Genomic DNA, 27,583 nt, shown 5'->3' with positions numbered 1-27,583 from the left:
CTGGTGAATGGATAAACTTTAGTATGTCCATAAAATTGAATACTACTCAGCAGTAAAAGAAATGAATTACGGATACACTCAACAACATGAATAAATCACAAGTGCATTGTGCTAAGTGAAAGAAATCAAACTCAAAAACCTACATGCCTTATGATTCTATTTATGTATTATTCTGGAAAAGACAAAATTATAGAAACAGAAACCAGTGACTGCCAGGGACTGGGATGGAGGAGGGTGTTGATTACAAAGGTGCAGTATGAGGGACGTTTTTAGGATAATACAACTATTCTGTATTTTCATGGTTGTGGTAGTGAAACGTCTATATGCATCTGTCTAAACCAGTGGTTCTCAACAGGGGTGATCTGCTCCCTAGAGGCTATCAGACAATGTCTGAAGACATTTGTGGTTGACACAATGCAAAGAGGAAGGGAGTGATATTGGCATCTAATGGATAGAGGCTAGAGACACTGCTAGACATTTTACAATGCAACAGGACAGCCCCCACAGCAAAGAATTATCTGCTCCCAAGTGTCAGTAGTGCCAAGGCTAAGAAACCCCAGTCTAAACCAGAGGTCAGAAAATTACAACCCCAGTCAATTCTAAAGGAAATCAACCCTGAATATTCATCCAAAGGACTGATGCTGAAGCTGAAACTCCAATACTGTGGCCACCTGATGCAAAGAGCCAACTCATTGAAAAAGACTCTGATGCTGAGAAAGATTGAGAACAGGAGAAGGGGGAGACAGAGGATGAGATGGTTGGATGGCATCACCGACTCAATGGACATGAATCTGAGCAAACTCTGGAAATAGTGAAGGACAGGGAAGCCTGGCATGCTGCAGTTCATGGAGTTGCAAAGAGTCAGACACGATTTAGTGACTGAACAACAATATATATCAAATTTCAGTGTTCATAAATAAAGTCATGTTCATTCATTTATGTATTATCTGGTGATCCAAAGGCAGAGTTGAGTATTTGTGACAGGCTGTGTGTCCACAAAGCCTAAAATGTTTTTCTTTACAGTTAAGTCTAAACCCACAAAAATATACACAAAAAATAGTATATTTTACTTATGTAAAAATTTTAAGGTGAATTTTAAAATGTGAAATTATAGATGCCTACATTGAATTACTACAAGCTGTACTAAAACACACTCCTTTCTATAAATGTGCTTGTCTTTTCTGATGCTCCTTATAAAGCGCAAATAGTAAATAATAGGAATTCATTCCTGGCTGGGTTCTGATGTGAAAGTTTCCTGTATAAAAAAAATCATACGCAACATCTCTGACCATGAAGAATCTCATTCAGGCTCCTGGACACAGGGACATTTCTCTGGACAAGACATCTGTGGTGAAGCAGCTAATACCCCATGCACTTGTCATCAGATCAGTGATGGGGTCTGACTGGGTTTCTCTGACCGTGACTGCCCATGAACTGTATGGGGCATTTATCACACTGTCTCGGACAGACCAGCTGACCGTCATGCACATGGGCCTAAGAGCCTGCCAATTAGCTCTTGTCCATTAGCCCCTGTCCAAACACTTAAATGCCCTGGCCCTAAACTGTAGTCATGATATCATTCCCTTCAGACCCTGAAAGCGTGATCAGGCATGAGCTCCCTGTCTCCTACCATCCCTCATCTCCACTTGGACAAACTATCAGTTAATTAATTAGCTAATGTGGGTAAAAATGCTTGAAGCTGAAGAATGATCAGCTGGGCTATTAAAATAATCATCTGCTGAGTCCTCTCCCTTCAGTTCCTGCCCCTCCAAAGTCAGCCCACAGGACTGTCAGTGGGAAAACTCCACAGGAAGTGGCTGAGTAGTCATTCATGTTCCAGGCCGGAACCCCATCCCCCAGTCTCCCAATATTGATGCTCTGCATTCAGCCAACTAGTATTGTAAATCCTGAAGTCCAGAGTCTGGATTGGCTTTCTTCTTTTAGAGGAATTGGCAGCACGGCAGGTCTGGGTTCCCCCAAAGTATCAAATTTTAGCTATCTTTGATTACTTTCTTCAGCTAGATAGACCATTTAGGAAGTCAGAACAGCCTTTTGAAAAGATTATGTGGGAATCATAGCATTATTTGTCCAAGATTACAGAGCTTTCAAACTGACATTCCCAGGGCAGAAGCTCAATTCTCCATCTTTCAGTTCAAGCTGCTCTTGGGAGCCAGGAGAAATCCCTGTTCAGAAAGTTGATCCCCGCAGGGCAGAGTGATGGCTAGAGTACTCCTAGCTGCTGAAGTTCTGTGCAGTTATCAAATGCCAAAACAGGAAGTTTCCCAGGGTTGACACCCATGTTACTCCTGTCCATCTCCCCTTTCTGAAAGGTATTTCCGTGGAGTAGGACTGAAAACAGCTGACCTCAATCTCCCAAAGCCCAATTGCAGAAGAGTTGAGAGTACAGTTTCATTGTAGTCATATTTGGGCAATTCCTGTCTGTTCCCTGATGATCCTTGGGGAGCAGTTAAAGTATCTTATTTCACCCTGTATCCCTATCATCCATTCTCTCCATCTCCATTCCTAAGGCCTCATCATTACTCATCAGGGCAGTTCCTACAGCCTCCTCTCTCGGTATTCCCATCACCCTCTTTGTCCATGCTGACCCTCAGCTCTTCTCTGCAACCAGACAGATCATTCAAAAACACAATTGTGACTGTATCATTCCCTGAAAGTATCTGACAGCGCTATAATTTACAGGGCAAGTCCAAAATTAGCAACTTAATAACCAAATCTCTTCAAAATCTTGTCCCACTTCCAACCTATTATGCTCATCCCATACCAGGCTATTTCCCCTTTCCCACCTGTGACTTGAGCATGCCAGCCTCTGTGCCCAGGCTCACATTTTTTTTCCCTTCTGGAATGGCCTCTCCACCTCGTCTCCGTCCATGAGAAGACTTTCCTCAAAAGACAGCCCAGGGCTTCCCTGGTGGCTCAGTGGTAAAGAATCTGCCTTCCAATGCAGAGACACAGGTTCAATCCCTGGTCCAGGAAGATCCCACATGCCATAGAGCAAGTAAGCCTGTGCACCACAAGTATTGAGCCTGTGCTCTAGAGCCCGGAAACTGCAACTACTGAGCCCATGAGCTGCAGCTACAGAAGCCCATGCACCCTTGAGCTGGTGCTCTGCAACAAGAGAAGCCACCACAATGCAAAGCCCATGCACCACAACTAGAAAGTAAGCTCCCACTTGCTACAACTATATGTCAAGGCTGTATATTATCACCCTGCTTATTTAACTTATATGCAGAGTACATCATGCAAAATGCTGGGCTGGATGAAGCACAAGCTGGAATCAAGATTGCTGGGAGAAATATCAATAACCTCAGATATGCAGATGACATCACCCTTATGGCAGAAACCAAAAGTGAAAGTGAAAGTGAAGGTCACTCAGTCGTGTCCAATTCTTTGGGACTGGAACTGTATAGTCCATGGAATTCTCCAGGCCAGAATACTGGAGTGGGTAGCCGAAAGGGGATCTTCTCAACCCAGGGATCAAACCCAGGTCTCCCACATTGCAGGCAGATTCTTTACCAGCTGCGCCACAAGGGAATCCCAAGAATACTGGAGGGGGTAGCCTATCCCTTCTCCAGAGGATCTTCCTGACCCAGGAATCAAACCAAGGTCCTCCTGCATTGCAGGTGGATTCTTTAATAACTGAGCTATGAGGGAAGCCCCTGGCAAAAAGCAAAGAGGAACTAACGAGCCTCTTGATGAGCCTCTCCTCTTAGAGAGTGAAAAAGGGCTTAAAACTCAACATTCAAAAAATGAAGATCATGGCATCCAGTCCCCTCACTTCATGGCAAATATATGGGGAAACAATGCAAACAGTGACAGACTTTATTTTCTTGGGCTCCAAAACCACTCCAGAGATGGCTGCATGGCATCACTGACTTCATAGACATGAGTCTGAGCAAACTCTAGGAGATAGTGAAGGACAGGGAAGCCTGGTGTCCTGGGGTCGCAAAGAGTCAGACACAACTGAGCAACTGAACAACAATTTGCCACAATTAGAGAAAAGCCTGTGCAGCAACAAAGACCCAGAACAGCCAAAAATAAATACATAAATAAGGAGACAAAACTCAGCTCAAATGACACCTCCTCCATGAAGCTTCCCATAGGTCACCTTTGAATTCCCAGAGCACTTTGCTAGTTATTCTCTAGGGCCTGCTCTGCTTTTTAAGACTGATGTTAACATACAGATGTACTCTCCCCCATGGGACTGTAGGTATCTTAAGAAAGTCTTATCATCTAGTGTGCAGCATACAGTAGGCACTGGTAATCATTAGTTATTGATGCACAAACTGCCACAGACAGATTATAGGCTAATGAGAGCATGAATCAGAAGAAGAGAACTGGTATAGAGGGGGAACCACTAATCACTATCAAAAAAGAATGGTCAACAAGGCCAAAGGTGTAACTGTCTTAATGACAACAACTTACAAGGCCTGGGCCTTGTGCTACCTGTCACATTTACTCATCATATCCACTCTGTTATATAGGTACAATTCTCATCTGAATTATTTAGATGAAAAATTGAGGCTCTGGGAGGGAAAATTCTTTTTTTCAGCCACCAACCTTTTTGTTGGTCTATAAACACATCTTACAGTACTAACTTCGGAAGCACATATACTAAAATTGGAATGATACGGAGAAGATTAGCATGGCCCCTGTGCGAGGATGACACACAAATTCGTGAAGCATTCCATAGTTTTTTGTATTCTAACACATATGTATGGAATCTAGAAAAAGGGTACTGAAGAATTTATTTAGAGGGCAGCAATGGAGATAGAACTGTGGTGTTGGAGAAGACTCTTGAGAGTCCTTTGGACTGCAAGGAGATCCAACCAGTCCATTCTGAAGGAGATTAGCCCTAGGATTTCTTTGGAGGGAATGATGCTGAAGCTGAAACTCCAGTACTTTGGCCACCTCATGCGAAGAGCTGACTCATTGGAAAAGACTGATGCTGGGAGGGACTGGGGGCAGGAGGAGAAGGGGATGACAGAGGATGAGATGGCTGGATGGCATCACTGACTCAATGGACATGAGTCTGAGTGAACTCCGAGAGTTTGTGATGGACAGGGAGGCCTGGCGTGCTGCAATTCATGGGGTCGCAAAGAGTCGGACACGACTGAGCGACTGAACTGAACTGAACTAAATGGAGATAGATGGGGAAACAGTGGAAACAGTGTCAGACTTTATTTTTGGGGGCTCCAAAATCACTGCAGATGGTGATTGCAGCCATGAAATTAAAAGACGCTTACTCCTTGAAAGGAAAGTTATGACCAACCTAGATAGCATGTTCAAAAGCAGAGACATTACTTTGCCAACAAAGGTCCGTCTAGTCAAGGCTATGGTTTTTCCAGTGGTCATGTATGGATGGGAGAGTTGGACCGTGAAGAAAGCTGAGCGCCGAAGAATTGATGCTTTTGAACTGTGGTGTTGGAGAAGACTCTTGAGAGTCCCTTGGACTGCAAGGAGATCCAACCAGTCCATTCTAAAGGAGATCAGCCCTAGGTGTTCTTTGGAAGGAATGATGCTAAAGCTGAAACTCCAGTACTTTGGCCACCTCATGCGAAGAGTTGACTCATTGGAAAAGACTCTGATGCTGGGAGGGATTGGGGGCAAGAGGAAAAGGGGACGACAGAGGATGAGATGGCTGGATGGCATCATTGACTCGATGGACGTGTGTCTGAGTGAACTCCGGGATTTGGTGATGGACAGGGAGGCCTGGCGTGCTGCAATTCATGGGGTCGCAAAGAGTCGGACACGACTGAACGACTGAACTGAACTGAACTGAATGGAGAAACAGACAGAGAATAGACTTATGGACATGGGGAGAGAGGAGGAGAGGGTGAGATGTATGGAAAGAGTAACATGGAAACTTACATTACCATGTGTAAAATAGATAGCCAACAGGAATTCGTTGTATGGCTCAAGAAACTTAAACAGGGACTCTGTATCAACCTAGAGAGGTGGGGTGGGGAGAGAGATGGGAGGGAGGTTCAAAAGGGAGGGGATATATGTATACCTATGGCTGATTAATGTTGAGGTTTGATAGAAAATAACAAAATTCTGTAAAGCAATTATCCTTCAGTTAAAAAATAAATTAATTAAAAACAAAAAACACACACCTTACATACTACCTCCTCAGAGCCTTTACACTTGTTCTACCCTCACCTGAAACATTCTTCCCCCAAGTATAGACAAGGCTTGCTGCCTCCCTTCTTATAGGTCTTTTATCAAATATCATATTATTAGGCTTCCTGTCTCCACCATATAAAAAGTGGCAAATAACTAACTCCCTGGCATTTCATCTCCCTCTCACTTGCTTTACCACCATATCACTTATTTCTATCCCTCATATTACATATTTTATTTTATTTTGTCTTATTGGCCACTCCCTGAGGCATGTGGGATCTTAGTTCCCTGACCAGGGATGGGAACTATCCCGCCGACCCCCCCCCGCCGCCCCCCCCCCCCCACCGCAGTGGAAGTACAGAATCTTCACCAGGGAAGTCCCTACATATTTTATTTATTTGGATATTTTCAATCTCTCCCCACTAGATTATAAATTTCACAGTCACTGGTCAGGAGCAAAGCCCAGATTCAAATCCAGTTCTGAATCTAAAACCAGATGACAAAATTATAGTCTTATGAGGCAAAGGAAACAGCTTTGGTCTTTATGGCCCTCAAAGACAAATGCCTTTGATCACAGAGGAAGCATTAAGGAGGCTGATTTCATCTTAATATGAGTACATAGTTGTTAGCTGGAGTTCTCTCTACCTCTTAAGAACCAAATAAGGGAATTCCCTGGCCATCCAGTGGTTAGGACCCCATGCTTTCATTGCTGAGGGTCCAGGTTCAATCCCTGGTCAGGGAACTAAAATTCCACAGCCAACTAGCATAGCCAAAAAAGCAGACAAACATACAAACAAACAAAAAAGAACAGAAAGTATTAGTCAAACCCTCATTCCCCCAAATTCCCGGAAACATTCCCAAACATTATTGGAAATCCCCAGGGCAATTACATTGCCGTAATAACCTGTCTCTGCATTCCTGCTTCCACTATCTGAATTTAGCTTATGGATTGCCTCACATCCCCTGTGTGTTATCCTTGTCCTGCACCTGGTCCTCAATCCTTTGTCATCAAAAACAATCGCTTGCTCCAATGCTTTGTGACCAAACTTTACTGAAGATTCATGGGACAGAGAGAACTTAGCACAACAGCAGAAGACCTTTGAAATTTAGTATTAGAAATTATTGTTCTTAAAAGCATTTCTGGTACTATGCCGTATTATTTGACTTTCCTTTCTCTTCTTTCTCTCCAGCCTTCTCTTCCTGGCCCCTTCAAATTCTCAAAAGCAAAAACAAACAAACAAAATGCCCCTTATCTTATTCAAATAATTTAAGCTCCTTCCTGCCCCCAACCTCAGCTGTCTTTAACCTCTTTACTTTTTTCTTTTGACTGTGCTGGGTCTTTGTTATGGCACATGGGCTCTGCATTGCTGCATGTGGGCTGCTCTCCAGCTGCAGAGACTGGGGAGTACTGTCCCCTCGTGGTGCACAGGCTTTTTGTTACAGTGGGTTCTCTTGTTGCAGAGCATGGGCTCTAGGGCACGCCAGCTCAGGAGTTGTGGCCCATAGGCTTACTTGCCCCACAGCATATGGGGTCTTAGTTCCTGGACCAGGGATCAAATCAGTGACCCCTGCGTCGGCAGGCAAATTCTTAACCACTTGGCCCTCAAGGAAGTCCTTAACCTCTTCCTTTCTAAAGCCACAGATTTGGCCAAAATACTTGTGAAACCATTTACCTTAGATTGGAACTTGAACCCACAGGCTGGGACTCAAACTAGGCCAAAACCTTGCTTGGGACTTGAACCCAGCCAAAACCCACAGTCCTCCAACAGAGATCACAGACCTAGTTTCAGAACCTAATGAAGTTCAGGTTTTTGATGTCTCATCGCAGAAAAAATTCAGTGAGCGACAAAGTGATAGGCAAGAAGTTGCTATATTGAGAAACACACCCCACAGAGTGTGGGCCATCACAGACAGTGAGGGTGATAGCCCCCAAATGTAGCGTGGTTAGTTTTTATGGTCTGGGTAATTTCATAGGCTAGTGAGTGGGAGGATGATTTCAACTATTTTGGGGAAGGGGTGGAAATTTCCAGGAATTCGGCCACCACCAACTTTTTGATCTTTTGATGGTGCCTCAGAACTGTCATGGACTTCTCTAGTGGCTCAGAAGATAAAGAATCTGCCTAAAATGCAGGAGACCTGGGTTCGATCCCTGGGTTGGGAAAATCCCCCGGAGAAAGGAATGGCAACCCTCTTCAGTATTCTTAGCTGGAGAATCCCATGGACAGAGGAGCCTGGCAGGCTACAGTCCATAGGGTCATAGGCAGAGTTGGACATGATTGAACTACTAACACTTTCTTTTACTTCTTTCTTTGGAACTGTCATTGTGCCTCCAGGTGTATCATTTAGCTTGCTGATTGAGGATCAAGGTCTAGTCGAAGTTGACATGTCTGCCATCTTGGACCCATCTGATTCTAATCGGTTTATGTTGTGTCTTCAGGATATGTCATTCTTTCAAAAGTTGTCCTCTGCCCACTTCCCTCCTGTTTCACTTGGGTCATCCGATTAGAGTCTTCCCATCTTTTGTTTTAGTTTCAGTCATAGGGAGTAATTTTTATTTTTTGGGGGGGGAGTAATTTAGTTCTTCCAATTCATGAGGAAAAAAAACTTCCCTTTGATTTTGACTCTCCAGTGATGGTGATCCTCGGTGGCTTCAGCCTACAGTGGCTTGAAGCAGGCTCTCAGTTTCCCAGCCAGAGACTGAAGTCAGGCCCCAGCAGTGAGAGCACTGAACCCTATCTCTAGACCATGAGGGTCAATGACAAGATCTTGGCTTGTCTGATTTGCAGAAATAAATTTCAACAAAGAGACAAGTAGTAGTGAAACAAATAAAGGCCTTATTGGGGGGAAAATTATGTGTGCATAGATATGTGTCACCAGATATGCAGATGACATTACCCTTATGGCAGAAAGTGAAGAAGAACTAAAGAGCCTCTTGATGAAAGTTAAAGAGGAGAGTGAAAAAATTGGCTTAAAACTCAACATTCAGAAAACTAAGATTATGGCATCTGGTCCCATCACTTCATGGCAAACAGATGGGGAAACAGTGGAAACAGTGACAGACTTTATTTTGGGGGGCTCCAAAATCACTGTAGATGGTGACTGCAGCCATGAAAGACACTTGCTCCTTGGAAGATAAAGCTATGACAAACCTAGACAGCATATTAAAAAGCAGAGACATTACTTTCCCAACAAAAGTCCGTCTAATCAAAGCTATGGTTTTTCCAGTAGTCGTGCATGGTTGTGAGAGCTGGGCTATATAGAAAGCTGAGCACCGAAGAATTGATGCTTTTGAACTGTGGCGTTGGAGAAGACTCTTGAGAGTCCCTTGGACTGCTAGGAGATCAAACCAGTCAATCCAAAAGGAAATTAGTCCTGAATATTCATTGGGAGGACTGATGCTGAAACTGAAGCTCCAATACTTTGGCCACCTGATGCGAAAAACTGACTCATTAGAAAAGACCCTGATGTTGGGAAAGGTTGAAGGCAGGAGGAGAAGGGGACAACAGAGGATGAGGTGGTTGGATGGCATCACCAACTCAATGGGCATGGGTTTGGGTGGACTCCATGAGTTGGTGATGGACAGGAAAGCCTGGCGTGCTGCAGTCCATGGAGTCACAAAGTGTCAAACACGACTGAGTGACTGACCTGAACTGAGACAGATGTGGGTGGGTTCAGATAGAGAGTCATGCCTTTGTGGTAGTTTCAACCACTCATATGAGGCATTTCTTCTGTTTCCTCTGGCCAGTCATCGTGCTTTGCCTGGGTCTGAGTCTGTATCTGGTATATTTCTCAGTGTCCTCGCCTATGTGTACAAGTCTCTCTTAGCCAAGATGGATTCTAGCACAGAGGTCTATGTGACATCATCTACTATGGGGTGGTGCCCCCTCCCTTTTGGGCCCCTGAGGAGACATTCTGTGCAGTGTAGTCAGGAAGGTCTTCTTGACCTCAGGAATGAGAAATATGTGGTCTCTTTTTTTTTGCTGTTCTTCTTACTGGGTTGTTTTTTTTTTTCTCTTTTACTTTTTTCTTTTTTTTAATTGGAAGAAAATGCTCCACAATACTGAATTGTTCCTTTGTCTTTTATCTCAGCTCCTGCCATTATCTTATCTTGGAGTATCTTCCCACAGGGAACACATCTATCTCCCATCTCAATGGAAGATTACCTCTGTAAGTAGTGAGTACCCCACCCTTGGAATTACCCAAGCAAAGGCCTGATTCAAATACTTGGAAGATTTATATTATAGAACATGAATGAAGAACACTGTAAAGACCCTTCAAATTTCGAAACCTATGATTCCGTAACAATTTGGCACTTTTTTCTGAACACCATGCAAAACCATATGACTTTTTCAATTGCATATAACAGAGAACTAGTTCAAATTGGCTTTAAAGTGGGGAGGGGTGGATTAATTACCTCATGTACAGTAAGGTAGCTGAATCCAAGTGCTCAAAGTCTTCAGTATATCTTCCCCATTTCCTGGCACCACTTAACTAGTCTTGGCTTCTGTCTTACATGGACTCTCCCCTTGGTTGGCAAAAGTCACCAGTCAGTTCCAGGCCTGCATTCTTTAGCTTCACTGTCTCTATTCCCAACTCCCTAACAGGAGAGATGGCCTCTGCCTCCCAGTTGTTCCAGTCAAAGGCCTTCATTGCCCCACTTGGATGAAATGCCCATCACTAAACCAATTCCTGCAATGATTGACCATGCCAGGGTCTTAATGCCCATCCCTGGAATTCAGAGGTGGACATGGCTCATTAGAATCACATTGAAACAGGAGGGAAAGGGGACAGGGCACAACCTTTAAAAGAATTAAAACCGTCTATCTCAGACTGGGACTTGAACCTAGGTGCTGGGACTCAAACCAGGTCAAAACCCAGTTTGGGACTCTAACCCATGTGGCTGGGACTGGAGCCCAACCAAAACCCACAGTACTGGTTTCAGGACCTAATGAATCTCAGGTTCTTGATGTCTCATTGCAGAAAGAATTCGATGAGAAACAAAGTGATTTCTTCAGAAATACACTTCATAGACAGAATGTGGGCCATCAAGGAGGATAAGTGTGGCAGCCTTGAAATGAAGTGTGGCTAGCTTTTATGGGCTCAGTAATTTCCTAGACTAATGAGTGGGAGGATTATTCCAACTATCTTGGGGAGTTCAGTTCAGTTCAGTCACTCAGTCATGTCTGACTCTTTGTGACCCCATGGACTGCAGCATGCTAGGCTTCCCTGTCCATCAAAACTCCTGGAGCTTGCTCAAACTCATGTCCATTGATTCGGTGATGCCACCCAACCATCTCATCCTCTGTCATCCCCTTCTCCTCCCGCCTTCAATCTTTCCCAGCATCAGAGTCTTTTCTATCGAGTCAGTTCTTCGAATCAAGTGGCCAAAATAATGGAGTTTCAGCTTTAGTATCAGTCCTTCCAATGAATATTCAGGACTGATTTCCTTTTGAATTGATTGGTTTGATCTCCTAGCAGTCCAAGGGACTCTCAAGAGTCTTCTCCAACACCACAGTTCAAAAGCATCAATTCTTTGGTGCTCAACTTTCTCTATACTCCAACTCTCAAAACCATGCATGACTACTGGAAAAACCATAGCTTGGCAAAGTAATGTCTCTGCTTTTTAACATGCTGTCTAGGTTTGTCATAGCTTTTCTTCCAACAAGCAAGCGTCTTTTAATTTCATGGCCGCAGTCACTATCTACAGTGATTTTGTAGCCCCCCAAAATAAAGTTTCTCATTGTTTCCATTATTTCCCCATCTATTTGCCATGAAGTGATGGGACCAGATGCCATGATCTTCATTTTATGAATGTTGAGCTTTAAGCCAACTTTTTCACTCTCCACTTTCACTTTCATCAAGAGGCTTTTTAGTTCCTCTTCACTTTCTGCCATAAGGGGTGGTGTCATCTGCATATCTGAGGTTATTGATCTTTCTCCCAGCAATCTTGATTCCAGCTTATGCTTCATCCAGCCCAGCATTTCACATGATGTACTCTGCATATAAGTTAAATAAGCAGGGTGACAATATACAGCCTTGACATACTCCTTTCCCAATTTGGAACCAGTCTGTTGTTCCATGTCCAGTTCTAACTGTTGCTTCCTGACCTGCATACAGATTTCTCAGGATGCAGGTCAGGTGGTCTGATAGTCCCATCTCTTGAAGAATTTTCTGCAGTTTGTGATCCACACAGTCAAAGGCTTTGGCATAATCAATAAAGCAGAAGTAGATGTTTTTCTGGAATTCTCGTGCTTTTTTGATGATCCAGTGGATGTTGGCAATTTGATCTCTGGTTCCTCTGCCATTTCTAAATCCAGTTTGAACATCTGGAAGTTCACGGTTCACATACCATTGAAGCCTGGCTTGGAGAATTTTGAGCATTACCTTGCTAGTGTGCGAGATGAGTGAAATTGTACAGTAGTTTGAATATTCTTTGGCATTGCCTTTCTTTGGGATTGGAAAGAAAACTGACCTTTTCTAGTCCTGTGGCCACTGCTGAGTTTTCCAAATTTGCTGGCATATTGAGTGCAGCACTTTCACAGCATCATCCTTTAGCATCTGAAATAGCTTAACGGGAATTCCATCACCTCCACTACCATTGTTCCTAGTGATGCTTCCTAAGGCCCACTTGACTTCACACTCCAGGATGTCTGGCTCTAGATGGCCTTACAAATAGCTGAGATAAGAAGAGAAGCTAGAAAAAAAAAAAAAGAAGAAGAAGAAGAGAAGCTAGAGGCAAAGGAGAAAAAGAAAGATATACCCATTTGAATGCAGAGTTCCAAAGGATAGCACGGAGAGATAAGAAAGCCTTCCTCAGTGATCAATGCAAAGAAATAGAGGAAAATAGAATGGGAAAGACTAGAGATCTCTTCAAGAAAATTAGAGATACCAAGGGAACATTTCATGCAAAGATGGGCACAATTAAGGACAGAAATGGTATGGACCTAATGGAAAGAGAAGATATTAAGAAGAGGTGGCAAGAATGCACAGAACTATACAGAAAAGGTCTTCATGACCCGGAAACCACAATGGTGTGATCACTCACCTAGAGCCAGACATCCTGGAGTGTGAAGTCAAGTGGACATTAGGAAGCATCTTGGGGAAGGAGTGGAGATTTCCAGGAACTGGGCCACTCCCACTTTTTGGTCTTTTGATGGTGCCTTGGAACTGTCATTGGAGAAGGAGATGGCACCCCACTCCAGTACTCTTGCCTGGAAAATCCCATGGATGGAGGAGCCTGGTGGGCTGCAGTCCACGGGGTCGTGAAGAGTCGGACACGACTGAGCTACTTCACTTTCATTTTTCACTTTCATGCATTGGAGAAGGAAATGGCAACCAACTCCAATGTTCTTGCCTGGAGAATCCCAGGGACGGGGGAGCCTGGTGGGCTGCCGTCTATGGGGTCGCACAGAGTCGGACACGACTGAAGCGACTTAGCAGCAGCAGGAACTGTCATGGAGCCTCTGGTTGTGTCATTTAGCTTGCTGATTGAGGAAAAAGCTATAAGAAAATAACCCAAAATACAGACAAAGATATATGTACAAAGATTTTCATCACAGCATTTTTATAATAAAAAAGAAAGAAAGAGGGACTTCTCTGATGGTCCAGTGGTTAAGAATCCACCTTCCATTGCAGGGGACATGAGTTTGATCCCTGGTCGGGGAACTAGGATCCCACATGCCATGGGGCAACTAAGCCCTCGTGACTTGACTAGACAGAAGCCTACAGGCTGCAGTGGACGATCTTGTGTGCTGAAGCTAAGACCTGACATAACCAAGAAGATAATAAAAAATTAATAAATATTTTAGGAAAGAAAGAAAGGAGGGAAGGAAGGAAAGAAAGAAAAGGCCTGTATGTCTAAGGATGGGGGAGTGGTAAAAATGTATATATATGGTAACTCCATATACTAGAAGATTATGCAGTCATTTAAAATTTTTTTAATGGTTTTAAATCAAGAGATAGTTCTTACAATTTTATTCAATAAGAAAGCAAGACACAAAATTGTCTATGCAGTATATTAACCATGTAAAAGAAAACTACATATGCCCAGGAATGAAAAAAAGGAAATACTTTAAAATGTTAGCAGTACTTCTCTCTTGATGGATGCCTGATCTTTTTCTTTTTTTATTTGCTTGTGTTATCTACATTGACCAAATATTATTTAAACATTTGTTTTCTCTTTTAAACTACCCCTTCTCAGCTCCTAAATTTGGCCATCCCTTACCATGGCAAGTTATTTGGACACCTGGAAAAAAAAACACTTGGTAAGTGACAGATGAAGGTTAGCAACATTTTTTTGTGTGTATCTTAAAAATTCTCCCCAACCATTCACAGAAAGATCAGGGTTTTTTTTTAATTGTCAGTCCTCCCTTAGAAAGAATTCATCACTTCGTCACAAGAGGTTTTTTTAAGTAAAACAAAACCTGGGAACAGAACAGAAACTTGTGCTGAACCCTGATATGAAAATGAACAGGCTAACTAGGATTCCAGCGGCCAGTGAAGTACCAGTACAGAAAGGATGCTCAGGTTGATGGATGCCAGAGATTGAGGTAGAAGTACCTGCATTTCAGGCCTGAAATGACTGAAGGAATTCCAGCCTGCCAGTTTTGGGGCTCTGTGGACACATTCTGCCTAAAGGCCCCTCAGATGACAAGGTCTCCCTCACCTCAGGCAGTGGCTGATTGCCAATGACCACTGGCTGGAAAGACAGACGAGATTATGCTTCTATGACCTCACATATTGTACCATCTCCAGGAAGTTTCCCTGCCTCCTTCCTGAGTCCCCAGAACCCCTCTAGACTGCATTTCTTTCTCAAGGAGCCATGGCTGTGGTGCTTTTCCATACCCTCTTAAATCTAATGTCGCCACTGATGATGTGGCAGCTGGAATTGTGAGAAGACATCACGCAGAACTTTGTTCACTTCCAAGCTCTGACTCTCAATTCCTGAGCCTCAGCTTCCTGAGCTATAAAATGGACACAGTAATCTCCACAGCACAGAGCACTGGTGCCCTCCAGGCACGCATGCTAAGTCGCTTCAGTCGTGTCCAACTCTTTGCGACCCTGTGGACTGTAGCCCACCAGGCTCCTCTGTCCTAGGGATTCTCTAGGCAAGAATACTGGAGTGGGTTGCCATGCCCTCCTCCAGAGGATCTTCCCAACCCAGGGATTGAACTCACATCTTTTATGTCTCTTGCATTGGCAGGCAGGTTCTTTACCACTAGGGCCACCTGGGAAGCCCACTGCCCCCCTCCAGGGACTCTCTATGGGAACGATTTGACAACTCAGTCCTCACGTTCCTATAACATGATTGTGCCCAAAGAAACTGCTGAGCAGTCCAGAACCACAAAGGAATGCTCCCAGGTCTGGCCCACTGGTAGCAGCACCCCCAACCCAGCCTCCCCACACAGATCTCTACCCAGTTCTGGCCAAGGAACAGCCAGCCAGTAGTGCTGGAGACACCCCTCCCATCTTATGGACAGAGTAATTGCCGGGTGGGACAACAGGACCTCAATTATTGAGGGTCTGTTCAGAGGTCAAAGGCATGCTGAAAACTGAACTCAGATTCCCCTCAAATGTGTTACTCTTTCTGATCCCTTGATCTCTGTCTCAGAGAACAGCAGCACCCTGGGGACCCAAGTTAGAAATCAAGATCTGCCTCTTATTCAATCTCTCAAACCCATCCACTTCTTCCCACCCCACCGGTGCCGCATAGTTCAAGCCATTACCCTTCTCCTCACAGGTCTCCTTGCCCCCACACTGCCCCACTAGGAACCTATCTCCTCCTGCCTCTGCTGAAAATTCAACAGTTCTTAGAAAGGAAACCAGCCTCAGGAACTGAGCCTCCACCTTGAACATCTGGCCCCAGCTTACCTTTCTAATCTCATCTCTTTCCACTCCCCACCTCACGCCTCCTTATTTCCCCCAAATTCACTCTCACGTTTCTCACCCACCTGCTCCTCCTCCTGCTGTCCGCTCAGTCATTAACATTCTTCCCTTCTTCCTCTTCCACCAACAAGCTGCTACTCATATTCTAAGACTCCACTCTGATTTCCACTCTTCCAGAAGACTTTTTGCTCCCCATCCTCACCCCCAAACTAGGCTATGTTTTCATTGCTACAACTTGCTGAACACTGTTCCAAGCACCTTTGCTGTCCCAACTCATTTAATCCTCAAATCCACGGACCCTGGCCTAGGTTTTCTTCTTCTTTTTTTAAATCTATTTGGCAGCATATAGGATTTCGTTGTGGCTCATGGGCTTAGTTCATGTAACTCATGTAGCTCATGCCCTGTGGCATGTGGGATCTTAGTTCCCCCACCAGGGATGACACCTGAGTCCCATGCATTGCAAGGCAGATTCTCAACCACTGGACCACAGGGAAGTCCCTGTTATTCTTAATTTTACAGATAAGAAAACTGAGGCTTGTAGAAGTTAAAGCAAATTTTCCAAGGCCAAACAGTAAGTAGGCTTTGTACGGCTGAAAACTAGGTCTACTGTTTTTTGTTTTTTAAATAAAAAGAGCTGTATTGTCCTTTTCTGATTATAAAAGTAACAAGAAAAAAGCAAACGCAGTCCTCTTTTTGTCAATGTGTTGAGTATCCTTGGTCAAGGATGCAGTAGTCATTCAGTAAATGCCTCTCCTTATACCTATACATACATGCTGATTTGTATGGATAGCATTTCCTATAAACTGCTCATACCATTCTGCAGGTCTGTTTCCTTAAGTTGGAGCCCCAGCACCCAGCACCCTCCACCCGCCTTGTCCTCTCTTCTCTCCTCCCCCTAGCAGTTTCAGACTCTCAGGCCTCAGATGCTTGTAACTCCAGCTTTGGTTTCCCTGCGGAACAGTGATCTTTCAAATTCGGTCTTGGTGTCCAAACCACGTCTGTACCGAGACCAAGCCACGCTCAGGCTTGGGGCTGCCCCTCACAGGCCACTCATATACCCACCACGATCTCCACCGCTACACATGGTCCCGAGTCCAACACCCTCAAATCTCTCCAAAACCTCAGGCGCGGAGCTGAGTTCCAGCTGCCCACCCTTCACACTCCTAGCTGGGTTCTTGGTGGTGTTCCAGACCACTGCTTCCGGCTCCACATCAGGCGTTCCGGTGCGTTAATTACAACCCTGCTCCCACCCGCCCCCCATCCCACCCCGGGCTCCCACCGCCACCTTTATCCCAGGGCTGCCGCGGAAGGCACCCCACCCACACCCCACCCCGTTCTAGGCCCTGGCGTCCCCGGGTCAGGGCCGAGGAAGACACTTCCAGCCCAGCTCTGGCGCCGGGTGCGTCCCGCTTTACGGAAGAAAGTCCGGGAATAATCCAGAGCGGATTTGCATCACAGCAACACTGGATAGGCTCACAGCCTCCAAACCCCTAAAGCGGAGGAAGTCCCTCTCTCGTCACCGCCCAGTGGCCGGATCGGAGGCTGTGAGGAAGTGCAAAGGAAGCTGCTGAAGGAGGTGTGTACACTGGCCGGGAAAGGTGTAATCGCTTCCCCTTTGCTGGGCCCGACCTCTGGGCCTGGGTCCTGTCGAGGCTAGGATTAAAGGAAAAGCTGGCGCCCTGGGGTGGTGACAGTCTAGCTGCCCCCACCCCTACTGCTAAGAGTCTCCCAGCCCTGGTCTCCTCAGATTGGCCTTCAACTGCTTCTGGGTCCTGTATCCCTGTGGCCTCCACCTCTGTGATTGCGCACAGAACACAAACAGCCCTGAGCCTTGTATCACTGGGCATCAGATTTCTCTTCCTTCTGGGATAATTCATTCATCCCAGGTGGCCAATCGGTGCCCCCTCCAGAGGCTGCTCTTGCCGTTTCTCAGCCAGGAATGTCTTTTACGCCTTTGTATCAGCTAAAACGTTGTCCTTTCTTTAAGTCCACCTTTAAAACCACCTATACCTTTTCTTCGGAGAAGGCGATGGCACCCCACTCCAGTACTCTTGCCTGGAAAATCCCATGGATGGAGGAGCCTGGTGGGCTGCAGTCCATGGGGTCGCTAAGAGTCGGACACGACTGAGCGACTTCACTTGCACTTTTAACTTTCATGCATTGGAGAAGGAAATGGCAACCCACTCCAGTGTTCTTGCCTGGAGAATCCCAGGGACGGGAGAGCCTGGTGGGCTGCCATCTATGGGGTTGCACAGAGTCGGACACGACTGAAGCGACTTAGCAGCAGCAGCAGCATACCTTTTCTTTCTTTATAAATATTTATTTAATTGGCTGCACTGGATCTTTGTTGCTGCATGCAGGATCTTTGATCTTCACTGTGGCATGTGGGATCTTCAGTTACAGCATGGAAAATTTTAGTTGTGGCATGCAGGATATAGTTCCCTATCCAAGGATCCAGCCTGGGCCCCTTGCATTGGGAGCATGGAGTGGTAGCCACTGGACATCCAGGGAAGTCCCCCACCTATATATTTTCCATGAGGCCTGTAGAGGTCTGTGCCCTGCCTCTGTAAGCTCCCAGTATACAAAATCTGAACCTTTTAGTCCTGACATCTCTGTCAGTGTATCCACCAAGCAATCTTTGGCAAGTCCTGTTCCCTTTCTGGACCTCAAACTCTTTCCTCACTCTTACAGTGAAGGATCTTTTAGATGACTACCCCCACCCCCACCAGGTGCCCCTAGTCCTGACCCTATGAATCAGTGATTTCCTTATTTCTCAGCCCCCGATGATGACCCATCTTTGGACAGACCAGGGGTAGGTATCTAGCTGAAATCCTTCCACCTCCTTTGAGTCAGTTACCTGATGCAGTTGTGCACATTGCTGAGTCTTGGTGATCCAAAAAGTATTGGGATTCTCAAGGTAGTGAGACTAGTGCCAACATGCCATGATGCCATCCCAGCTGGAAAGTCCCATGCCGCAAGCCCTGGAGGCTTATCAGTCAGCTCCAGCTTCAGCGGGCAAAGGCTAGCCCATCCCAGAAAGTCAAGAAGCCTCCATTCACAGCCCCTCCCCAACATATACACACTATCTCCAGGAACAGTGACAGCAGCCTCTCAACCAGGACCACTCTCCAACCCAACCTCCTCACATTCAACCCAGTCCAGCTAGCTCCAATCTGAGCTGGAGCATACCCAGAGTTCCCAAGACAAGGAGTCTCAGTTCAGCTTTTTCACAGTATGAGCTGTCAGTCCTGACTGCAAACTTTTCTAAGTGGAACTTGTCACCTTTCAGAGCCGGCTGGAGAGACTACTTCTCCCTGAAACTCTGATCCATGGGCTTCCATTTTACCAAATGAAGCCGCATGAAATAATGCTAATCTGAAATCACAGCGCTCAGAATTAAGACAGACCTGGTTGAGATTCCACTTCTACTGCTCTCTAGCTGAATGATTTGAGGTTATGTTATTTACCCTCCCTGAACCTCAGTTCCTTCATCTATAAAATGGGAGCAGTGATTTATATACACAGGGTGTTTGTGGGCATTGCGTAAGATGCCCAGTGATGCGTGTTATAAAAACACTCATCATGGACACTGACACATATAGCATGTCGTGAGCACCATTTCTATTCCTTCTTCCCTGCCTCCTCCCCGAAGCTGCCAGACACTTTCTCTGGAAGCTGAGAATGGAGATATCTGAAGCTGAAACTGCTCTGGATGAAAGCAGGACTATAAAATACTAAAAGTTGCACTTAGGACCCAATTAGGACTTCAAAAAAAGAGCAAAGGAGGTTTGGGGCCTAGAGAGGGGACAACATTTACCAAAGAACACACAGCAGGTGTAGGTAGGTAGAGCAGCAGGCAAGCAGAGAGAGGGAGGCAAGTGGGAGTGTGGGTAGAGGTCAAGGCTGAATCCAAGTACAGGCAGCTGAGCAGGAGGATCTGCATCAGACATTGCCCCATTTCCCATGCCCAGAAGGGCCTGGCATTTGCCTTTCTCTGGAGCCACTCCTTCTGGGTTCCTGAGTTTGCAGTAGTTTCCCAGAAATGCTAGGTAAATATCCCTGTTGTTTACTGAGTAACCAACCCCATAATCAGACAAGGGTCCCCATACAAAATGTTGCCTCAAACTTGGCTCCTTCCATAGAGATGCCCGCCCCCAACAGGCACCACCCCAGACAGACGCCCTCTACAAGGTCCCCTATCAGGGCCTTGCTGGGGGCTGTGAGCCCCACCCTACAAAGTGGCTTAGGTGTACATCATGTTTCTCCAAGATCAGCATCTCTTTAGAAAGGGGTTGCTCCTGCCAGCAGCCCCAAGAAAAATGTAGGATACGAACTATTTTCTGTTTGGTACCTTTCTGGCAAAAAACAAAAAACACCAGCCATGGGTCACCCATTCCAATGCGGTAAATAGTCTTACTAACCTTTGAAAATGTCTTGAGCTGATGTTCACCCCAATCCTGGAGAAGCTGGAGGCATTAGGGCCAGTGTATTTTGCTACTTCATCTTTCTTTAGGTTGTATTTTCTTTGTTTATATAGTTCCCCCTCTCTTCTCACTGCCACTTCATTCCCCTCACCCTCAGGAACCAGGAATGTGTCCTTATGAAAGAGGTCTGTCTTCTGTCTGGTTTATTGCAGGTGTGTTACCTCAGCTTAACTAAACTCATGTGTCCCAAGCTCTGCCTCCTCCTTCAAGTTCATGTGAGAACTACTGTGCGCATCCCCCGTGGGGAATTCCCAGATTTAGACCTCCACCCTTTACTAATTGACTTCTCAAGACTTCCATCTCAAGGATACTTTAGCCTTGTCATCTGGGACTCACTGATGCCAGAATTCTGTGTTTCTAAGATGCTGTTACCTGCATTGCACCATGCTAGAATTCTGTGATACTAAGATTCTGTGACTATGGAGTCTATGCATCCAGAATTTTGTGATTTTTGTTTCATAAATTTGTCATTGACATGATGACAACAATCAGAAGTCACTTGGCATGAGTTTCTTGTGTTTGTCCTCCAGAGAATGCAAATATCTGCTCTAGGTTCTTATCTCTGAATTCGCTGAAGGCAGAGGAAGAAGCCAGCTGGATGGGTCAAGGGTAGCATTCCTACTTCACCTGGGGCTGCCAGGTATGAGACATGCCCTGGGAAGCTCAGTCTTAGGCCCATGCACCCAGTCCACCCGCCTCCCCTAAGCCTCTCAAAGAAGGCTGAGCACTGAAGAACTGATGCTTTTGAACTGTGGTTGTTGGGGAAGACTCTTGAGAGTCCCTTGGGCTGCAAGGAGATCAAACTAGTCAATCCTAAAGGAAATCAACCCTGAATATTCATTGGAAGGACTGATTCTGAAGCTGAAGCTCCAATACTTTGGCCACCTGATGTGCCAACTTATTGGAAAAGACCCTGATGCTGGAAAAGATTGAGGGCAAGAGGAAAAGGGGATGACAGAGGATGAGACTGTTGGATGGCATCACCAATTCAATGGACATGAGTTTGAGCAAACTCTGGGAGATGGTAAAAGACAGGGAAGCCTGGCGTGCTACAGCTCATGGCGTTGCGGAGTCGGACACGACTTAGCAACTGAACAACAACATCTGAGGGCAGGAGGAAAAGCAGGCTCCTTTACAGCCCTCCCACCCAGCTTCCTTTCCTCCCTGGACTGCCTACAGGTCCAAGAAAAGAAAGTTTACTGGGAGACTGGCCTGCCCAAATGGGCAGAGAGGGAGGGTTAAGCACAGGGCAGGGAGCCAGTGGAGGAGATATGGGAGATCCCCAAGGGAGCCCTGCAGCTTTCCCTGAAGGTGAGGAAGGAACATAGGCCGGAAGTGGGGGTGTGGATGAGGGCACTGGTAAGGGTGGGGTAACCGGTATTGCATTGTGGGGCTGGAGCTGGGCTTCCGGCCATTGACCCACTGGTGACAAGGGACCTCCATCCTGGCGCCCTAGGGGCTGTCTGGTCAGCCCCTACCCACTGGCTTTGTGCTCCTGTGCCTGAGTCAGACTCCTAGGAAACAGGAGTTGCCCTCCCCCAAGGGCAGGAGTTGGAAGTGGAGAAACTGATCCTCCAGAGCAACTTTCTGGGAGGGGCCATTGAGGCCAAGAAAGGGGCAGGAGTTTCTAAATGTCACACCAGAGAATGGAAACTCTGGGCTCCTGAATTCAGCCCACACTCTCCAAAGGGTCCCAGTATTATAAAACGCTCCCCCAATGAGACCATTTGGCCACACTCCATGCTAGAGGATAGGCCCGCCTCCAGGCCTCCTGCCTGTGGTCTAGACCTCTCCTCCAGCCCTGCAGCCCAGCTGAAGCTGCCAAACCCGATTTTCCAGTGGTTGCCCCAGGCTGGGTAAAGCAGGAAGCCCTCCTCCAGGCGTGAGTCCTTCAGGCCACAGGCATCCCCTCCCCACCTCCTGATGTCATCCCCTGCTTCTTCTACAGCAATGCCACCACCGCTTCCTCCTCCACCTGCCTGCCATCTCCCCTGGGCTGCTCCCTGAGCAGGGGCATGTGTGATCCGGCACTACCCCTCTCTGGGCCTTCAGTTTTCTCATCTACAGATGGGGAACACTGCACTGCCTCCCAGGGATCAACTGTGGGGAAGCTCCAAAGGAAAGAATAGCAGTGGACCACCATGTGGATGGTGGGCTGGTACAGTGTTGGGAGCACAGAATGGGGTGTGAGAAGGAAGCAGGGCTTGGTGGAATTCTGGAGGTGCAGTGGTTGGGCTGAGAGGTATAAGGTAAAGGGAGTGTGTCCTTCTGGTTTCCTCAGGTCACCTCTATGAGAGACAGACCATCATCCCAGCCTGAATGCCCTCGTTACCAACTCAGAGCATTTGCTGCAGCTCAGGGCTGCACCTGTGTGCTCTGTTTAATGTCTGTCTCCCACCGAGCTGCAACTCTAACCAGGAAGAACTCCCACGGTCCTGCTCACTGCTCTATCCCCAGAACTTGGCATCCTCCCTGGCACATAGCAGGCACTACTGACGGAGACATAATTTCAGATTGAAAAGCAGGAGAGGCACCCTAGGGGCTGGAGACCAGCCAGGTCAGCTCACCTAACCCAGGCCCCTTCTCCGGGCTGCCATACTGCCCAAGCCTCCTCCTCTGGCCTGGGAGACCGGTGTTCTCAGCTTCCAGGGAGCCATGACTGGGGTGGGAGAGAGTGAACCAGATTAGCGATCCAGGGGGTCACCTAGACTAGGATGAGGGGGACCATTGGCTGTGGCTGTCTCTGGGAGCTTGAAGGGGAAGGAGAGTTGGGAACCTGGTGGGGGAGGGGCAGTGAAGGAGCCGTCATTGCAGAGGAAGCTAAAAATAGCCAGAAGAGATGATGTCATCGGGTTCCCACAGCTAAGCAACCCCCTCTCTCTCTCACACACACACATACACGCGTGCGTGCACACACACACATCCACATACAATCTCACAGCCCCAGATACACATAGACACAAGTGTGGGCAGCACACACACACCCCCATACACGCACTCTCTCACATAGGGGAAGGGAGGCTTCTGGGTCCCAGGGCCACAGGGGCAGGGAAGTCTGCTGAGTGTGTTTGCATGAGTGTGTGCCTGTGTTGGCATGAGCAGGATTGCAGGTTTCAGTCTATATGCTCGTGTGCTGTAACCAGGTGCATGCATGTTTGCGTGTGTGTGCTCATTTGTAGGCATGTGTGTGTGTTGTTACCTGTCTCAGGTGGGAAGGTTTATATGTATTTGTGTCAGTACATACATCTATTTATAGGGGTGTACTTGGCATGTACTTGCATGCAGGTGTGAATTTGTTACATTGTTTATCTGTGAGTATCAGTTGTGTTTATATGTCTGCATGTGTTCCTGGACTGTGTCACATGTCTTTATATGTGTGGGCATCCTTGCAGGCTTTGGGCACTAGCTAGTCAGCCTCCGGCTCTGACTGGGGGTTCAGCACCTTCCCCCAAACCCTGAGAAGCCTCATCCTCCACCAGTGCAGTCTGGGCACGATGTGTCAGTGAATTCTCTGCCCCACTCCTCCTCTCAGGTCCCAGTCTCTGGCAAGCCTTAGAGTGGAGGAAAGCAGACACAATTCATTTTCTCCTCACAGGCTTCCCAGGGGGTCAGGCCAGAGGTCTCTCAGTCCACTCCCACCCCCGCCCTCCTGGAACTGGAGCCAGACCTCGGGACACTGGGACACTCACTCACTTGTGCATGAAGTGACACATGACAGACAGTCCCTCACAGTGTTTCCTGCCTCTGAGACACAAACTCCACGGAGACACACCCCACAGAAACCCAGTTACACCCGATGACACATGGGCGCACACGCAGAAATCCAAATGGAAAATCCCCAGGCCTGAGTGCTTAGCACCCTCCCCCTTCCTGGATGCTAACTCAGTCTCGCCCCACCCCCAAACGCCCCAGCTCAGCTGTTAGTCCGGGAAAACACCGACCTCAGAGAACGGCTGTGGGGGCTGAGGGTGGTGCACCCCCTTGGAAGCTAACCCTTTCCTACTTCCGGGTGACCCCATCCCTCTCCTGGTGGAGCAGATGTCTGCCTCCCTGGCCCATTCATACCCTCACACACACACACCTTGACACACAGCTGGCCACAGAGACACACTCATCGCAAAGGCACACTCAGCTATGTCTGCTTCAAACTCCATTCTCTCTGTCTCACTCACACTAACCCTCACAGGCACACAGAGGCACATACATCTCACACTCAGACACTCATTACACTGGAGCAGTGCAATCTGTCTTTCATACCATCTTTTTCTGATTTATGCCTCTACCCTTCTCCCCAGTGACCCAGGTCCCTATGCCTTCCAATATGTCTACGGAGACCCTTTTCCCTGTTCTGATGGGAGTGCAAGGCAGGAAGGACCCCTACCTCACAGGCCAGAGCAAAAGCTGAGGCCAAAGATGGTATGTGTTGCTGACCTTGTTCTGTCCTTCCAATGTCTTCCTGTGATGCCTGCTGCTGCTGCTGAAGCCTGTCCCTGGGAGCATTCAGCCCTAGCCCTGCCCTCATACCCTCCATAGTCAGCTGGAAGCACCTGGGAGTGGAGGAAAGCAGTTGGAGCAGAAAGGACTGTATTTGTCTGCTATTCACCACTCGTGGCCCTGAGGAGATGAAGGTCCGGAGCCAGCCAAGCTTCTGGACTAGTTTCTGGATGTTTCAGAGGATCAGAAAGCTGCCAGGTTGACAGAGGTGTCTGAGAACTGAGGAGAGAAGGGAGAGGAAAAGAGTGTGAGGAAGCTCCACTGCTCTTAGACTTGCCCATTTCCCCAAGCCGTCCACTTCAGCTAACACGTCCTCCTCCATTATGGCGTTCAGACTCTGGGGTGCTAGAGTGCCTGCACAGGGCTCACGTGGGTAGGACTTCAGTGGCCCTGTTCTCCTCCCCCACCCCACCCCACCCCACCTGGGCTCAGGCCCTCAGCCTACCTTGCAGTGCAAGGATCAACACCCTGGTGGTGGCAGTTTGGGTGTTGTTGATATCCGTGGCCACACTGGCAAGATTGGTGGTTACATTGGTGCCAGCTGGGCCTTGCCGTTTCTGCCGGTACCTTCTGTGGCTACACTTGAACATCGTGGGAAAGCGGGGCCGAGGCCAACCCACGCCTGGCCGGCGGTAAGGGGAAATTAAGCCCCGGGGCCGAGGGGCACGGACAAGCTGAGAAGGCCCCATGGGTGCAGTGAGCTTCTGTAAGGTGCCTGATGGTGCTACTGGCCAGGGCAACGTGGCCTCTGTGACATACAGAGCTTGTGTAGGGGTGATGCTCTTTATTACAGAGCCTGGTGCCCAGCCCCTCCCTAAGGGTTTGACTCCATCACAATTCCCTCCAGGGATCCAGCCTCAGAGACAGAAAACTTCAGTTTAGCCCCTTGGGAAAGGAACTCTGAGTAAAAAATTCACTCCCTCACCTTTTCACTCATCCAATGTTAATAATATTAACATTGTTTACTGAGCACTTACTATGTGCCAAATATGGTGCCGAGTCCTTCACAAACATTACCTCATCTAATCCCACAACAACCCCACAACAAGGAGATTCTATCATTATTCCTATTTCACATACAGTCCATTATCATTATTTGTGGTTCAGTTCAGTTCAGTTGCTCAGTCGTGTCCGACTCTTTGTGACTCCATGAACTGCAGCGCGCCAGGCCTCCCCGTCCATCACCAACTCCCAGAGTTCACTCAAACTCATGTCCATTGAGTCAGTGATGCCATCCAACCATCTCATCCTCTGTCATCCCCTTCTCCTCCTGCCTTCAATCTTTCCCAGCAGCAGGGTCTTTTCCAATGAGTCAGTTCTTTGCATCAGATGGCCAAATTATTGGAGTTTCAGCTTTAGCATCAGTACTTCCAATGAATATTCAGGACTGATTTCCTTTAGGATGGACTGGTTGGATCTCCTTGTAGTCCAAGGGACTCTCAAGAGTCTTCTCCAACACCACAGTTCAAAAGCATTAATTCTTCGGTGCTCAGCTTTCTTTATAGTCCAACTCTCACATCCACACATGACTTATGTAAAAGCCATAGCTTTGACTAGACAGACCTTTGTTGACAAAGCAATGTCTCTGCTTTTTAATATGCTGTCTAGGTTGGTCATAATTTTTCTTCCAAGGAGCAAGCATCTTCTAATTTCATTATTCGTGGTAGTTATGTTCCAATAAAGTCACTACAATCATGGTATTAGCAAATATTTAGCCAATGCTTTCAGGAGAAATACAGGATTAGATTCATACCAAGCTCTGGTCACAATATCTTGTCAACTCACCAATAACCTAATTTATGTGTGTTTCTATTAAAGGTGCTTCATTTAAAATATATTGATGTCATTAACATTGAACTCATAGCCAATAGCACTATAACATGTACCTGAATAAAGTTTATCCAACACAAGTATTTTCTTCACAAGGCACATGACAGTCTTCTTGTACCTAGGAACACTAAAGAGCACTTCAGTATTATGCTAGAGGGGGGTATTTAATAGCAAAATCACCAACAAAAAGCACATAAGGGCAAAAAAGTGACAGACAATAAGTAGGCCACAAAAAGAACACTTGTTTATGAGAGCCAAAACAAGAAAGCAGAGCATCCCCTTGTTCAACCTCATCTGAGAACAAGCGTGTTGGACAACATGAATTTTTTTGCTGCTCTACACGTGTACATGAATGACCGCTAAAATGCCGTGAGTGTGCTCAGGACTTACAGGTCATTTTATGAGTGGGTAAATTCACAGATGTGAAATCCACGAACAATGAAAATCGACTGTACAAGGAAACCGAGGCTTAGCTGAGTGAAGTCACACAACTAGAGGCAGGCAAGGATTCAAATCTGGGATGGCCAAGGTCCAAAGCCCAGACATTTAACTCCTACTATTCTGCAGTCAAAGCTTCCCAAGTGGCTCAGTCGTAAAGAATCCGCCTGTTATTGCAGGAGACACTGGGTTCAATCCCTGGGCTGGGAAGATCCCCTGGAGGAGGAAATGGCAACCCACTCCAGTATTCTTGCCTGGAGAATCCCAAGGACAGAGGAGCCCAGTGGGCTACAACCCAGGGGGTCACAAAC

General features: G+C 46.8%; 1 protein-coding gene and 1 non-coding gene across 3 annotated transcripts in view; one reads left to right on the top strand and one right to left on the bottom strand.

The window, feature by feature from the left end:
• The window catches only part of PIK3R3 (phosphoinositide-3-kinase regulatory subunit 3), a 275,432-nt gene that overhangs the window by 135,255 nt on the left and 112,594 nt on the right, over window positions 1–27,583 (bottom strand). The gene's annotated exons all lie outside the window — the stretch shown is intronic.
• LOC129656646 (U6 spliceosomal RNA) lies at window positions 4,609–4,715 on the top strand. The gene has a single exon (XR_008716435.1). It is a non-coding gene; the product is annotated as a U6 spliceosomal RNA (small nuclear RNA).

This window comes from Bubalus kerabau, chromosome 6 (genome assembly GCF_029407905.1).
Source record: "Bubalus kerabau isolate K-KA32 ecotype Philippines breed swamp buffalo chromosome 6, PCC_UOA_SB_1v2, whole genome shotgun sequence".
NCBI lineage: Eukaryota > Metazoa > Chordata > Mammalia > Artiodactyla > Bovidae > Bubalus > Bubalus kerabau.
The sequence above is the reverse complement of the archived record's forward strand: the minus strand, read 5'-3'. Positions and strand labels throughout refer to the sequence as shown.